Raw genomic sequence first — 16,990 nt, forward strand, 5'->3', positions numbered from 1 at the left:
TAATCTCCTAGTAGATGAAGCCCTAGAGCTAAGTATGGTTTCAAACACTCCGGCTGATAGACCAGCATTCAGGTACTGAACCCCCTCAGAGGCCGGACCTACAGCTTCCACAGCTCCTGGCGAGGGTGGAAGATTGTGCCCTCCGCCTGAGACAACAGATCCCTCCTCAGAGTAATCTGCCATGGCGGAGCTATCAGGAGTGAAATTATGTCTGAAAACCATACTCGGGTCGGCCACATTGGGGCAACCAGAAGTAGACTGATGCCCTCTTGACGGACCCGGAGCATTTTGAACCTGGATCTCCTCAAAGAACAAGTCAATAGCCTTAGATCTAAAATTGGCCTCAGTCCACCATCCTCCTTTGGAATTAAAAAGTGCTGGCTGTAAAAACCTGGACTTCCTATCTGGTAGGGGAACACTCTCAATGGCCCCTTAATTCCAGTAGAGTCTGTACCTCTTGTTCCATAACCCGAGCCTATTCTGGAACCACTGCAGTCGGTATGACCCCAACAAACTTGGGAGGTCTGTAACCGAACTGCAATCTGTACCCATATTTAAAAATATTCAGGACACATATTGGAAGGCGTTGCCATTCTACAAAATCTACTAAGGGAACCAGCCTCTCGAGACCGGTCTCGGGTGTTTCTCGAGCACTATTTTCGACTTCCTGAAACAGATGACTAGCAGGAAAAAGTCGAGAAAAATTTTTAGACCATAGTCGGTGCCCGGTTGCAAGCCCTTGGGGTGAACGCCACGGTGTGCGTTCGCTGGAAATCGATGTAGCCCGAAATGTTCAAAACGGCAGGACAACATATGTTGTCCTGCCGTTTTGAACATTTCTACCTTAGTAGATTTATATATATATATATATATAATTTTATTTATTTATTTTTAAACCTGTTGACGATTATTGCAAAGTAGACTCGTAGTCTTCACGCTGCGTCGACAAACGCGAGATCTGAGTCACTATAGTTTCTGTATTGCAATGCAGACCTTAAATCTACACGATGCCTCGGCAAATGCGAGATCTCAATCACAGAATCTTTATTGCAGAGTAGAGTCATAATTTACACGCTGCCTCGGCAAACGCGCGATCCGAGCCAATATAGATTATGTATTGCAATGCAGACCTTAAATCTAGGCGCTGCCTCGGCAAACACGAGATCCCAGTCACAGAATCTTTATTGCAGAGAAGAATCGTAACCTACACGCTGCCTCGGCAACTGCGAGATCCGAGCCACTATAGATTCTGTATTGCAATGCAGACCTTAAATCTACGCACTGCCTAGGCAAACGTGAGATCTCAGTCACAGAATCTTTATTGCAAAAGTAGACCTTTCTACATGCTGCCTCGGCAAACGTGAGATCCGAGCCACTAGATTCCACATTGCAATAATTTAGGAAACTGGGTTTGGAGACACGGGACGAATGCGGTTTATCCCACGATCTCGTGATCTTTTTGTGGAGATCGGGGAAAAACGGCAAACCCCGGCGCTGAGGCCGTGACCTGTGCGGCATGAAACACTCATCTAATTTACTTTGAACTTGCGTTCCCTGCTCATCTTGTGGCCAGCTGATGTTAAGTCTGGCCACAGCACGAGTCACAACCTCACCAGTTCCTCATATGCTTGGCCGTGAACTGGCACGCCTAACTCACGGTCATCCGCATCGATACTGAGCATGTCTACTTCTTCGGAAGCAGAGAGCTCAAGTATCGGAACCTGATTGTGGTCAGAAGAAGCCGCGGCGCGGGATTCTGCACCACTCACAGGGGCTACGGGATCATCAGACGATGAACGAGAAAGTGCCTCAGCAGTCTCATTCTCGTCTGCAAGATCCCGCTGCGAACCCCACGATCTCAGTCGCCCCGCCGCCTCAACGGACACGGGACCAGAACCGTGGGGAATGCGAGCCTGACCGTGCTCATCAAAGCACGCCAGCCGGGAGCGCAGCACTCTAATAGGAAGTGCTTCACAGTCTGCACAAGCTGCTCCCTTGAGAGCTGCTTGTGCATGCTGCGCTCCCAAACAATTTACACATAAAGCATGTGTGTCCCCACCTGTGATATAACGAGGGCAGGGATGCACACATCTTTTAAATTGTTTGCTGGCCATTTCTAGTTCAAACTGAGTGACAAACAACACCAAATAAGACAGACAGTTTTTCAACACAGTGTGTGTTGCGACAGCGTCACTTTTATACTACCGGGTATGCCGTCACATGTTACGTCACGACGCAACACCAGTCAGGATTGGATTAGTTTCATTCATACTTCAGAGGCGCACGCTTAGGGAGCGTCCCCAAAGTGTCGATTCTCGACGCAGTGTAGAGTTCCATCGAAAGGGAACAGGAAGCTAAAGTGGGACATATTGAATGGCTCCTCCCTCTTTCCAAATAGCCAAAAGCATTTAGTTTACCTCACAGAAAGCAAGCAGTACTTGACAGCACCATAGAAGCGAATCCGAGTGCTTTAAATGGATTAGAATTAGAATAAATTCAAGCCATTTCATTTTAGCTAATGTAAAGTTGGAAAACTGAATAAAACTGGAGCATTTAAGCAACCAACAAACATCTTCAACCTATATTGCTCCGTGACGAGTCAACAAATGCTTTGGTCAAGTGGTATTTATAACAGGGGCAGGACGTTTCAGGTCCAGTAGAGCATTTGATTGGACAGAAGATGGTGAGAACAAGTCTGCGGTGATTGGACAGAAGATGGTGCAGAACAAGTCTGCGGTGATGTCATAAAAATCTTTGAGCCAAGTTTTGAATGCTCCTAAATGTGAATTTGGTCCTTTTTTTGAACAACAGCTTATTCATAACCTCAAGGCTAACATATTCATAATAAAAGCTAATAAACTGCGATATTAATTTTGATTTCAGGGGACGTTGAACTTTGCTGACTGCCAACAGATTCACTTTCTTCTTCTGAGGATATTCTTTTTCGCCATTCAATAATTCAGCTCCATTCCACACCTAAATCAGCTATGGTGGCCAAACAAAAGCTAATAGGGAATCATGAAAAAGAAAAAAAGAAAAAGTTTTTAATTTGGCACGTTTTGAATTTTAATCTTTCTTTTTTTATCCCCCTTGAACCATGTTTTATGATATGCCAGAATAATACATACAAAAAAACTACACTCATTTTTTTTTTTTTTTTGCTGGGAGTGAAAGAGCTTACCAGTGTGCTAGAAAAACTCTAAGAAAACCTTAGCAACAACATAGTAATGCCTTGGCAACCACACACGGCAAGCACTACTCATTTTCATTTGAAAATGAAGGAATCTATTTGATAAATATTGCATACTGGACTGGCTGATGCTTTGGCTCATGTACTCATTTTGAGAGAGCGGTGTTGGAAATGGTTGGGCTGGTAATCAGGATTAATTGAATCTCTAGGGATTCTGGGAAGCAGGGAAGTCCTCCCACCATGTCATTGCTGTTTATTATTTATTCAGTACTTTTGAGGAACTGTGTCATGCAGCAATCAGAGGCACATTTCAAAATGTTCGAATTAGTAGCCCAGTAGCTACTGACCTCAATTGCCTGACCTGCGGGGCCAAAATCTTTAGAAGATATGAGTCACAAAGGTACTTGTATATCTGAAAACCAATAAAAACGACAAAAAATACATTGAAGAATGTTTCGATGCAAGTGTCTTAATTTATTAACAGCTTTAGATTTACTGTCTTCTTTGTTTCTTAAAATTGTGACACCAAAGAAATAACATTTGTATTTGGACCCTACAAGATGGTGGGAGGACAAGTTAATTTCATTATATTTACTTAATTATTACATAAATTATAATGTCAACCCAAGTTCTTGTAAAAGAATTATCAGACAAATGTTTTATTTACTTAAAGAGAAATGTTTATTGGGAATGACTAGGCCTATAAAAACAAATTATTTGATTATTTTCACCTTACCATCTAAAGTGTTTTCCCCGTTGTAAACATAGCAGACCGAAAAATGAAAATGTGTCAAAGGAAAAAAAAAAAAAAAACAGGTTAAAAATATCCAGAGGATTTGCATAGAGGTCAAGAAAGGCAGTGACACCTCAAAATTGAATTACCCATTAGATTTTCTCTCTGAGATCTTTCTTTCAGACTTTGACACCTGAGGGGGGCTTTCACAGGAGAGTATTTCATTAAAATTCATGCTGTTGCCATATATTATGGTGTTGCCAGCTTAGATCTCATCACACAGATGAGTCTCTATGCATTTCCATGATGCTCACAGACAGATACTTGTCCTCACAGGAAGAGAATGTTGCATCTCATTTCATCACAATTCTTTACAATTTATTTTTAAACAGATCTTTATAGTGACTGAAATTGAGAATAGACATCTACCTACTCATCCATCCCTCCATCCATCCGATTTTCAGATAAAATAGGTTCCTGACCCACTTGTACTAAAATTTTCGAGACACCCCTCGCTGCAGCCTGTAGCACGATGACGTAGCTGAATGGTCCAATACGTAGTGGACCCTGTAACGCGCGCATGCGCACTAGTCAAGTCAAGTCATCTTGATTTATATATCGCTTTTAACAATTTAGATTGTTTCAAAGCAGCTTTAATTTAATGTAACAGATTGTTTTTGCTTTATAGCGGTTCATGAATAATGTTATTTTACAGCTAGTTAGTTTTGATTGTGTCGAAATGATAATTTGTTATTAAATTAGGGGATGACACCGTTCTCTCTAAACAGACTTTAAACGCGATCCTGTGATAAACGCTGATGGCACATGCACATTAATAATTCATAGGCCTAGTTAGTGTAGAGAGTTGGTGAACAATCGTTGATCTTCCAAGAATACATTTAAATATGGTCACGAGCGAAGCTCTTATTTTCAGAGCTTTCAGAATAAAACTTTTTTTAATAATTGCGACTTTTTCCTTACAATTGCGAGTATACTTTTCGCATACTGACTTTATTTCTCAGAATTGTGAGATATAAAGTCAGAATTGCGTGAAATAAAGCCTCAATCGCATGTTATAAAGACATAATTGCTTGAAATAAAGCCTCAATCGCTTGTTATAAAGACAGAATTAGGTGAAATAAAGCCTCGATCGCATGTTATAAAGACAGAATTAGGTGAAATAAAGCCTCAATCGCATGTTATAAAGACATAATTGCTTGAAATAAAGCCTCAATCGCATGTTAGAATTGGGTGAAATAAAGCTTCAATCGCATGTAATAAAAGACATAATTGCTTGAATAAGCCTCAATCGCATGTTATAAAGACATAATTGCGTGAAATAAAGCCTCAATCGCATGTTATAAAGACAGAATTGGTTAAATAAAGCCTCAATCGCATCTTACAAAGACAGAATTAGGTGAAATAAAGCCTCAATCGCATGTTATAAAGACAGAATTAGGTAAAATAAAGCCTTAATCTCATGTTGTAGAGAAATAATTAGGTGAAATAAAGCCTCAATCGCATGTTATAAGGACAGAATTAGGTGAAATAAAGCCTCAATCGCATGTTATAAAGACAGAATGGCGTGAAATAAAGTCGCAATTGTGTACTATAAAGTCAGAATTCTGACCTTTTTTCTCGCAATTCTGAATGTATAACAATAACATAAATGCGAGTTTATTATTACAAGATTTATTTCCCCCATGCTGTTATTATTTTAGCATTTTCCTTACTTATTCATCAATAATTACTTATTATTATTTAACAGTATTATACTACACAGTTTGAACATCATCTCAGTACAATATTGAGCTTACATATCACTTAAAACCAATGCATTCGAATTATAATCAGAAATCGGCACTGCGCATGCGTAAATGACGTCACCAAAACACACATCCATCCACTACGTATTGGACCGTCCAGCTACGTCATCGTGCTACAGACTGCAGCGAGGACCTCTTGAAATTTTCGGTAACGCTTTAGATTACAGCCCAGAAAATACTGTGTAATTAATATGAATTTACAGAGTAAATTTCAGTAATTATAGTGTGCCCATAAAGTACTTACATGTAAGTATAAGGGAACAATATGTAAAGTTTGGGGAATAAAGAGGTAACAACCAGGAGAAGAATAAAAAAATAAATAAAAATAAAAAGTAATTATAGAAGAGATACTTCACTATTATTCACTATTGATTCTACTATTCTGATACAATCTTGCATTTGGGAGCAATTTAGCGATAACCTAAACTGCATACCTTTTTTTTCAATAATTGTGAACCAGTACATACTGTATAGGCCTTTTAAAAATGGCAGGGTACATATCTATGCATTTATAAAAAAAATAGTTTATGTATATTTATATAGCAAGTGCAGATGTTTATGTTTGGGCTAACATGTTTCAAGGCAAGAAAAGCTTAGGCTACTACAATTTTTTTTAAATATACTGGGAAATATATCTGGTTTCATGTGGTTACAGGCTAAGTGGTGCTTGTATAATAAATAAAGAGGTAGGCCCTTTAGAAAAGAGTAGCAAGAGTTTAGGCCCAAGGAGGAACAGGGTAGTGGCACTTATGCCAGTTAGTGTCCTAGGAGTAGCAAAGCAGGAAGCACAGGGCCAACATGCTCCTGAGGTCCCAGGTGGAGGATCCAGAGGGCGAAGAGGCCAAGGTGACCTGGAGCTTGTTCAAAAGGCATGAGTACGGGGAATAAGTACAAGCTCTGGAGTCTTACCCTGGAAAAGTCGATCCTTATCCTGGGTGATTCCAATCTTAGTCATCTCCCTCGATATGGGAACAGAGACATAGAGGTCCATCGTTTCCCAGGGGCAAATTTGAGCCATGCGTGCCATGTTCTTAAGAATAAGATGCCCATTTTCCCGAAGGCCCAGCATGTGATCTTGTCATTTGGTTTTAACAACAGGGCACAGGGGGACCAGGAGGTACTGGAGCAACTAGTCCAAAAGGCGGAAACCTAGGGCAATGCTCAACTAGAGTGAGAGTGTGCCAGGTAGTTGTGTCGGGAACCTTAGGGCCCTAAATGACATCATTCAGAGAACTGAATATAGTATTCCTTCCCTGCCTAGGGACTGTTTAGGGCGGTGGAGGATGGAATTCACGGGCACCAGACACAGCGAAAGAGATGTTCAAACATTGTCTGGATCAGCTGGAGATTTAGTTTGTGCACTGGGTTGTTTAATAAATAGTCTTTTTTGGTTCTGAACTTGTCTCAGGGTCTTCATTGTTAGGCTAGTATCGAGTGGTGGTGTTGCGTTTTCCTTTTTACCAAATGTATGGTTTAAAAGATCATTGCTGTTTTTGTGAAACACCCAGGTTGTCTAAATGAGAGTCGAGAACAAGGGGTTAGTAGGGTTAACCTTGTTTGTTTGTTTTTTTATTTCAGGGTAAGCTGCTACAAAAACATCAAACTGTGAAACAACAGAGGGGGCATGTTAAGATGAGGGGAGGAATTTGGGGAGATTGTCCCAGAATTAACTCCTTTTTCCGAACCCCTTTCAGAACAGAGGTTCAAGCTTTTTGGCAATTGGTTGTTGTCTCAAAGAATTAGAGGAACTGAGGTTTCCCTTTAAAATAATCTCTTTTTTGTGGAGATGGGAAGAGCAGTTGTCGGTTCTTGGTTTTCGATAAGCGTTCTTTAGCTGAGCTCCTTTTAGAACAAAAAATTGGTCTTTGGTCGTCAATCTTTAGAATAGAGGGGAAGGACAGTTTTCGGTCATTGTATAGATCAGAGCTGCACCATCTGGTAGCATCTGCAGTTGACGATTTCATCCTTTGGTAAGGATTAGATCTGCTCAATCCTTTCTACTCTCGAGGGAAGAGGTTGGTGTACAGAGTCTTGTAGTGGGTCTTGTCTGTGGAGTTAGATGGGCCTGGCAGCAATGTAAGGTCGCCATTTGGGGACTTTCCGTACAAAGGCTCTCTGGGTTAAGTCAGCAGGGCTGACAAAGGTCCCCAAAGACACAGGTCTTTCCCGAGTAGCCTGGATACTTTGCGGTGTTAACAAAGGACTGTTTGGGAGGGCGGTAAGTATCCAGCCCCCCTGGATCCACTAGGACAGCATGCAGGGAAGGTGATCTGGGGCTAACATAGCTTAAATGGAGCCCAGTCTTCTACGGGTGATTAGCACCCCACATGCAACAGCACACCCTGCAAACAACATACTTGCACACTGACCTTTCTTTCGTCTTCGAGGGTTGCACAAATTCGGGTTTTGTCCCTTCAGAAAGAACTCCAATTCAGGAGTCAATGCATCCAGCAGTTGTCCTGTAGTGGGATGATGTCTGTTTGGTTTGCCTTGGCTTCGAGGGGAAAGTACTGGTAGAAGCTTGATGCTAGGAGCTGGTAGTTCCTCATCCGCCAGTATCGCTGCCCGCCCATTGCTAGTTTTTCTTTAAGGGTTGTCCTCTTCTGGATTGGAGGTTCGCTTCTAAGAGATTAATTTGATTCCGGCAGAATTATCAGTCCCGATAAAGTCCTGTAAGCAGAGCCCAACAACTTAGGTTATTGAGGATCTGGTCCATCTTGACTAGCAATTGATCATGAGACACCTGTCCTGGACTGCTCATCCAGGATTGGGCCACCTCAGAGGATGGTGTTTGGTGTTTAAAGAGCCGAAACATCCGGTGAATCTGAGGTACACTACTGTCAAGAGTGTCTCGAATATTTCCCTCATGTATGGAGTAGGGAAAGTACTTCTATGCGGATCAGGTTTTCCTGTATGCTGAGCAGAGTTCGGTTTTTCGCTTTTTGATCTAAGCCTATACCATCTCTATCCCTAAACCTACCCACAGTAGCCCTGCGGCTTGTACACAGAGTGTCGTTTGGTTGTCGCTTTTGATAAGCTAGGTCTGTAGACCTGTGGTTTGTACACCGAGCAGTGTTCAGTTTTCGATCTAGGCCTATACCAGCTCGGTCCCTAAACCTACCCACAGTAGCCCTAAGGTTTCTACATAGTTAGGCCTGCACCCATTTTCGCACTAAACCTTCCAACAGTAGCCCTATGGACCACTAGCTCAGTCGTTTATTGGATTTTTGGATTTGGCATCACTTCAAGAAAAAAAAAAGTGATCAAAGCGTGTACAAACTCCTGCTCTACCCATTGGGGCCTGGTAGTTTATTTACCTAGACCTAGGTACTATTTGTATTCTCTCTTTCAGCCCAGGGTTCCAGTAGGAACTCGGAGTTAGGAGCAATGGTATAGTCTAACAAGTGTCGGCCCGTGCATTCCTTAGACTACCCGCTCTCCTGGTCTAGTGCCAGGAGGGTGGGGGGCTGATGTAATTGACCTTCAAAAACCTAACCGTGTCAGATGTTACGAGTTTTGGTTCATTTTAGTTAGATGTTTTGATAGATTATGCAATTCTGCATTTTATATCCAAACCTTCCCCTTCAGAATGCTAATGTTCATAGCATCAATACAATTGATTTTGTTTTTTTTCAAAATATAATGACATTTTAGTATTTCTATCCCATTTGTGATTTTGTTGTTTTGGCTGTTGTAACCTCCTGAGCTCTTAAGAGGAATTTGTTTTTTTCCCGCTCATGGCCTCATTCTATCTTTTTGCTCATGGTCTTTTTTCCATGTGGCTTTTGACTTCTATCATTTAGGAACAGATAAAAGAGAGACAGAGCACATCGCTCTACGGTGGGATTTTACACATTTAGCAGTGAATTTAGTGGTGCCCTGTTGTGTTGCAAGGTGTCAAGAGCTGGACAGGTATGTGTGACCCACTGTACCTGAGAATGTTTAGGAATATTTTGAGCAAAATAAAAGCCAAGATGAGAGAGATTAAAAAACACATTTTAGACATTTTAAAAGTATAAAATGTGAGTAAAAAGAAGTTCTACTATAAATCTCAGACATAATCTGTAATTTTGTGGGATTTAATCAATGGATTTAACCTTTAAAACATTTGAGAAGAAACTAGGGTTTGTTTGCTTGATAATTATAATTTTTATTTTAATTCTTAATTCACATAATGATACCCACCATCTCTTTGTATAAAACATAAGCTTATGTTATGAATCATTTAGACATTTCTAGACCTCTTTCTGTGATAAACGAGCCACATCACATTTTCAGTGAGGTTCACACTGTTTAAACTGCTGAAATATTACCTCATTACCTGGTTTTAACAGCCTACTGTGATATTATGTACCATTCATGACAAATGTCTTCTTTATGTCTGCTGCTTCCTTACTCAGTAGTTTGCTAATCTAGTCGGGCCGTGATTCAGTAGCCCTGTGTAACTGTGAAGCCAGTGGTGCTGATTTAATTATAGCTGTGATTTGAAAACAGTCCACTGGGTTACTTTCAGACTCACCACTCATTGAAGCACTGAAAATAATGCAGACAGAGAGGTGCATTTAGTCCTACGGTCCGCTTAACTTAACCTTTCACATCCGATTTGACAAAGAGATTCTGTAGCGCGTATTTGACTTGGCTCTCTGGCTTCAAAGCAATCAGCACGACCCTTTTGCAGGCCAAACGTTTCTGTCTCTTCCTGTCAGGAAACTAATTCATTAGATTTGACAATTCCCTCACAGCGAACACCCTCCAATGGGAAAGTACCACACAGACTATGGGTTGATGGGTCGAAATATGTCAGAAATGTTGGCAAAGTGAAAAACAAGCCATTATTGTTATTTGATTGTGTATCTTGCTGATATTAGGGGTCACCGTGATTTTGCCAAGACAGACATTGTCCTGGATCAACATATTTTGTTGATCCTGCATCAACATTTCTGTCCCAAAATGTTGTCCTTACTCAATCCCTACCCCTAAACCTAACCCTACCCATGACTTTTCCATAAAATCAGAGGGTAATGAAAAGTTAATAACACTGATATTTAAAGGAACACTTCAACTTTTTGGGACTTCAGCCTATTCACCTTATCCCCCAGAGTTAGATAAGTCCATACATACCTTTTTCGTCTCCGTGCATGCTATAAGTCTGTTTGATGCACCCACCGCTGGCCTAGCTTAACACTGACTGGATGTAAATGGTTGCAGCTAGCATACTAATCCAAAAAAGTGGCAAAATAACACAAACATTTTCATATTTACATGTTGTGATTAGTATTAGTCACAGACTGTAGGCTACAAATAACAAGGCCATATGAGACACAGACATCTTTTAACCGTATAAATACTGGGAACTATATTTTTCTGAAGGCGAAGCACTGCTACTTGGGCAGAGTGATAACCACATCACCTGAGACGCACCGTGACGAGGAGCAGAGAGTTCGCTCAGAATTGGAGTAATGGGCTTTATGCCCAGCTGCACTACTTCCTGAACTTCAGCCAGCTCCTTGTTTCCTGTCTGCCATTATTGGTCAAATTGATTAATTCAGGTGTGTTTGACCTCAGTAGTCATGGCAACAATAATCAGACACACCTGAATTAATCAATTTGGCCAATAATGGCAGACAGGAAACAAGGAGCTGGCTGAAGTTCAGGAAGTAGTGCAGCTGGGCATAAAGCCAATTGAGTCAGCAATTACAAGATAGAAAATCATAGTTTATCATGGGTGTTCGCTTTATTGTATGAGTTGTGACAATAAACAGGGGAGACCAAGTAATACCATGATGTTTCATTGAATTCCAACCAAAAATGCATCCTGATTTATAAATAGCACAGAACGTGAATAAAGAATTATTATTACAGGAATCGATAAATGCAATTTATTAGCTGAACCAAATGTATTAAACAGCATATAATACAGTATAATTGTATTATAATAGGCTAGAATAAGGGGAAAGTAATAGCACAAGGCAAATTGTTTTTGCACAATGAACCCACAGCCTAATGTACCCGTACTGGACAAGGTCACTGTTTCTCAAAAAAAAAAAAAAAAAAAAAAACTCAGATTCATTAGCAAGGTGAAGGCTACAGTCCTGAGTTTACAGCTCCGCTCATTTGTTACTGGGGCGATAGAGCACATTCGTGATAAAACAATACTAACATTAGGGCCTGCTAACTATATTGCGGCTTTTGCTTTTTGCTCAAGTTTTTTATTTCAAATGTAGGCACGCAGGGTGCAACACGCTCATTTTTTTTTTCCAAAAACGCTGCATCAAGATAAAAACATATTCATACCCTATTCATAATAGTGTCACTAACGTTACATTAGATCTGGCTAATGGCACTGTTACAGTAGGTCATCTAAAAATATAACAGAACACTTACCGCAGCGGCTGGTGATCCACTTTGTCCTGTCTGTGCTATCGATGGGATGGCCGTATCCTTCGTTTATGGTCCGTGTGACAAATTCCATTTTTTCAAAATAGTCGTCCTCAGTGAAATGTATACCAAGCAAACTACGCTTTTAATATTTATAAATAGCTGACTCTGTTACTCAAATTCTAAACAAACTCTCTGCTCCTCACCACGGCGCGTCTCAGGTGCTGCGGTTATCACTCTGCCCAAGTAGCAGTGCTTCGCCTTCAGAGAATATAGTTCCCAGTATTTATTCGGTTAAAAGATGTCGGTCTCATTTGACTTTGTTTTTTGTACACTCTGTGACTATACAAATCACAACATGTAAATAGGAAAACGTTTCCGTTATTTTGTCACTCATTTGGATTAGTATGAAAGCTGCAACCATTTACATCCAGTCTTAGTGCTAAGCTAGGTTAGTGGTGGGTGCGTCAAACAGAGTTACAGCACGCACGGAGATGAAAATTGACTTATCTAACTCTGGGGGATAAGGTGAATAGGCTAAAGTCCCAAAAAATCTGATTGGTTGATTGAAAAGTTGATCCAGGATAAACAAAGATGTTGATCCAGGAACATGTGGTACTTAGTGAAATCAGGTTCACCTGATATGATGCAGGTGTTACAGGTACCGGCCGGTGTCATGTAAACAGCTTATATGCTCTTGCTCTGAAACAGGAGAAATAAATGAGAGAGGGCAAAGTCTGTGTCCGTCTTCCATCTCGCTAAGCAGAAAGAGAGAGAATTTATTACACAACCATTCTCAATCCTACTTGGTTACAAACACACAATATTTTCTCATGAAATAGACAGTTTCAAAAATAAAATACAATGTGTCTTTTCTCATCTTTCAGCAATTACTGAGATATAAACTGTGTATGACCAAATAAATCAATATGACAAAACCTCATTTACCTTGTCAGTAGTCTCTTTTAAACTTAATATAAAACTTAGCTTATGTTATCACTTGCATGTAACCCCTAAATGCATTTTCAACCTGCATCATTTTCTTTACTCTTCCACAATGCATGAGCTGACAGACTTATAACTTGTTTTTTTTAACCACTTCTAGAATACAAAACGTTAGGTTTTAACACTAACTTTTCACACATTACACAATATCATACCTTTCAAAACTATTATACTTTACAAAATGTTCAAAAGCTAACAAAATAAAACTCCGTTTGACATTGGTAATCACAGATGACGTCATCGGGCGCGAACATACAGACACTGAGATAACGTTCTATTCATATTTGCAGGGCCGGCGCTCCGCACACGCACATCACGCACTGCGCGTAGGGCACCAAGTGCTTGGGGGGGCACCAAAAAATCTGGGTGGTGAAAAATCATCACAATAGACTACTAGTATAAATAACAAATACAATATGTCTAAAGCATGTTAATATACAAAAGCAATACAAAAGTAATATAGGCCTAGACCAAATTAGTGGAGATAAAGGTGAATCTCCTGTGCCACTATCCCTCTGGTGCCCCCCCTTCCCCACCTCGCAGTGGTCTGTTCCTCAATCAGTGTCAAATTTGGCAGACACCTGATCGACATCAGACATGGCCTCAAAAGAGTCGGGGGCAGAAAAAAGGAAAAAGAAGAGACAGTGGGATGATACTTGTTTGCAGGTAAGACAATGTTTTAAATAAAAGTGTTAGTTTTGTAGGCACCCTTGCTTCGTGTATGCATGTCCAGAGGGGCGTCGCTAGTTGTGCAAATGATCCAGGGCTTTGCCCTGCATGTAGAATTTTTTTTATTTTAATGGGGGTCCGGGGGTTTCTCCCTGGGATTTTTTTTTTTACTTGGGCTGTTTAAGATGCAGTTAGTTTGTTTGAGAAGAAAAGGAAGATCGCTTAGATATGTTTTTTCGTTGTTGTTCTATCGGATAATGCGGTCAAAGGCCCAAGGGCGACATCTATTGGTGAAACTGCAATTTAAAAAAAAAAAAAACACAATCTCACTGTTTGTATATTTTCATATGGAGTTGTCAAATTATTAGGGCTGGGAAAAGCGTAATCACATCCAAAATAAAAGTTTCTACATGAGTACTGTGTATAATTATATAATATACACACATATATATATTTAAGAAATATTTGCATGTATATAGGCTACTGTATATATTTATAGATAATTTATATTATATATATATATATATATATAAATTAAAATATTTTATATATAAATAACAAATATTTCTTAAATACATATACAAAATAATTATACACAGTACACACACATTGGCCTATATCATTAATGTAGACACAAACTTTTATTTTGGATGCGATTAATCGCGATTCATCTTTTCCCAGCCAAATTATGTACAGAATTATTATACTGTGCCTCATCAGACCTCTTTTAAAGGTAGAATAGAGTTTTGAATTTTAAATGTTCCAGTGACACATAGGCCTATATTATATAAAAGACTAATGTGTGCAATATTTTTGTATGATGGTTATTGATTCAGTAGAATCCCTGAATATTTTGTCTTGTATTTCTGAATGCAGGGTCAATGCTAAAATACATGCAAGGAGCAACTCAAGGCCAGGAGGAAGAACCATCAACCAGCAGTTGTAGCCAGTTCCAAAAATGTGTTTTTAGTAATTGTGGTGGTTTTTGGTATTTATAATTTTAACCTTTTTATTATTTATTTCTTTTCATATTTGGTGCCATTGTTAATGTAAATGTATTTATTTGCAGCAGTTATTTTGGAAGTAAAGAGAACCTAACTAAGAAATTCTGAATGGTTGTTATTCCTTGGGTGAGTGGGTGGTTGGGGTGGGGGGGTTGTTAAGGGGGCACCACCAAGCATTTGTGCTTAGGGCACCCAAATGGCTAGCGCCGGCCCTGCATATTTGTCCACATTTTCATACCACAGCCTTGTTACACGGCCCGAAAACACATTCAGCGACATGTACACATTTAACATTTCAGTTATTTAACTTAATTACAAATCTACCAACCTGAAACAGGAGAAATAAATGAGAGAGGGCAAAGTCGGCGTCCGTCTTCCAACTCGCTCAGCAGAAAGAGAAAGACCGCAAAGCGGGACAACTACGCGAAGCCCGGAAACACACAAAGCGCCACACTGCCCACTGCTGGCGAACTCCACAATTTCTCCTGATCTCGATATACCATATATTAGTACAAGTGGATGATAGAAATAGGCTAATTAACCATGAACAAAGTTCAAAATATTTCTTAATAACATTACCATCACCACAAATGTGATAACAATTTACTGGGTATCACACATGCAAATTATTCCGTTTATCTAAATATACTTTATCAAGCATTTTATTTAGTTATAACAAATAATGTCATGATTCATTATTGAAGTAATTCATTACTGACAATCTTTCAATTTCAGACAACATTTAGAAAAGTATTTAGGCTGGATTTGTAAATTTAATTTAATTTTGTTTTGATTTTTCTTTTTATGCTTTTTCAGATATTACCTGTAATGTAGTGTGTAATATGTTTAGGGTGTTTATGTAAAAGGTGTGCAAAGTTTCAAAGATCAAAGTGCACAGTAAGTTATTGTCTCCCAAAAGAACCACTGAAGTTGTAGCTTAGCCTGAAGTTGTCGACATGTTGAGAAGACACTGTTTTTTGTGCTGCGAAGCAAATCCACTTTGCATGCTTTTCCAAAGGATGAGGACAAGGATGAGGACCCAGGTCCGAATAGGTACGGTAAAACTGACATCATCGTTGCTGTTTACGGGTTGAGGAAGCCTCCGGTGCATTGCATGTATGGACACTTTAACCATTACCAATTCTCAGATCATAATCAGGTAACTAGGTCTAATGTGTGAGAGTTACAGTAAAAGTTCTATAGAAAAAGAAAGTGTCAAGGCAAAAAGAAAAGGTAAAATTGTTTTTATTCAGAGTTGTAGCTTCAGAGGTTTTTATTTATTAATTATACCATCTGCTGAGCAACAGGAGAGACTTTGGATGTTTTATATATCAGTCTCTGGGACCTTTTGAAGAAAAGGAAGAGAGAAATGCGGAATACTGAAAGAGAAAGTTTTTGTAACACAGGGAGATAGATGCTTGATCTCTTTTGTAAACCAGCACATTTGCTCTATTCAGATTTTTGAGAACATTTGCAATCGTAATAATCCAGACCAATGAAGGGTTGCATTCAGAGGCATCTGGCTGTCAGGACCAATAATGTTCCACTTACAATTATAGTCCTGTGAGGAGGTTTGCAGGTTGGAGGTTTGTGTTATAGCAGTTCCTCTGTGCACTCACTGATATGAGACTTGCATACTTTTCTAAAAGCAATGAGCCTCTACTGAAGGTTTCTATCATCATGTGCCTAATATTGGTACCCTTGTCAACAAGACGGCTAGTGTAACTCCATCATAGTTAAATTAGCATTGCTTTACTCCAAAAAAAGCAACAGCCTGCTTTGTAGCCTCCTCCCTTCTCCGTGGTCATGACCCAGTTTAAAATCCGCCTAGTAACAGTGTGCTCAGCAGTGACACTGGAGAGATGACATGACCCCTGGTTTACCCAACAGATCGATGTTCATCCATATTACGATGAACTAATATTTAGGGATGCACCATTACCAATATTGTAGATTGTAGGAAAGTGTGTAGTTCAATCTGATATGACAAAAGCAAAGAAAGTTAAACGATTAATTGATCATAAAGTGCAACATGTGCAAGTAAAAAAATGAACTACTGTGTGATTTATATAACAAGTGGTTCCCTATTATTACAGGAAGGCAGTTTAGTGATCACATGACGATTTCATTAAGTTTTCTGTGCTCAAATATCCAAAGTGTGCATCCAGAAAGCTGCCCCTCATCT

General features: G+C 39.7%; 2 long non-coding RNA genes across 2 annotated transcripts in view; one reads left to right on the top strand and one right to left on the bottom strand.

The window, feature by feature from the left end:
- The window catches only part of LOC148977183 (uncharacterized), a 67,215-nt gene that overhangs the window by 37,494 nt on the left and 12,731 nt on the right, over positions 1-16,990 (top strand). The gene's annotated exons all lie outside the window — the stretch shown is intronic.
- On the bottom strand, positions 2,305-15,223 carry LOC120488978 (uncharacterized). Its single transcript, XR_005624672.2, has 3 exons — positions 15,134-15,223; positions 12,766-12,885; positions 2,305-8,419 (listed from the first exon to the last, which is right to left on the bottom strand). It is a non-coding gene; the product is annotated as an uncharacterized LOC120488978 (long non-coding RNA).

Source organism: Pimephales promelas, chromosome 11 (assembly GCF_988280905.1).
Source record: "Pimephales promelas chromosome 11, fPimPro1.hap1.1, whole genome shotgun sequence".
Classification (NCBI taxonomy): domain Eukaryota; kingdom Metazoa; phylum Chordata; class Actinopteri; order Cypriniformes; family Leuciscidae; genus Pimephales; species Pimephales promelas.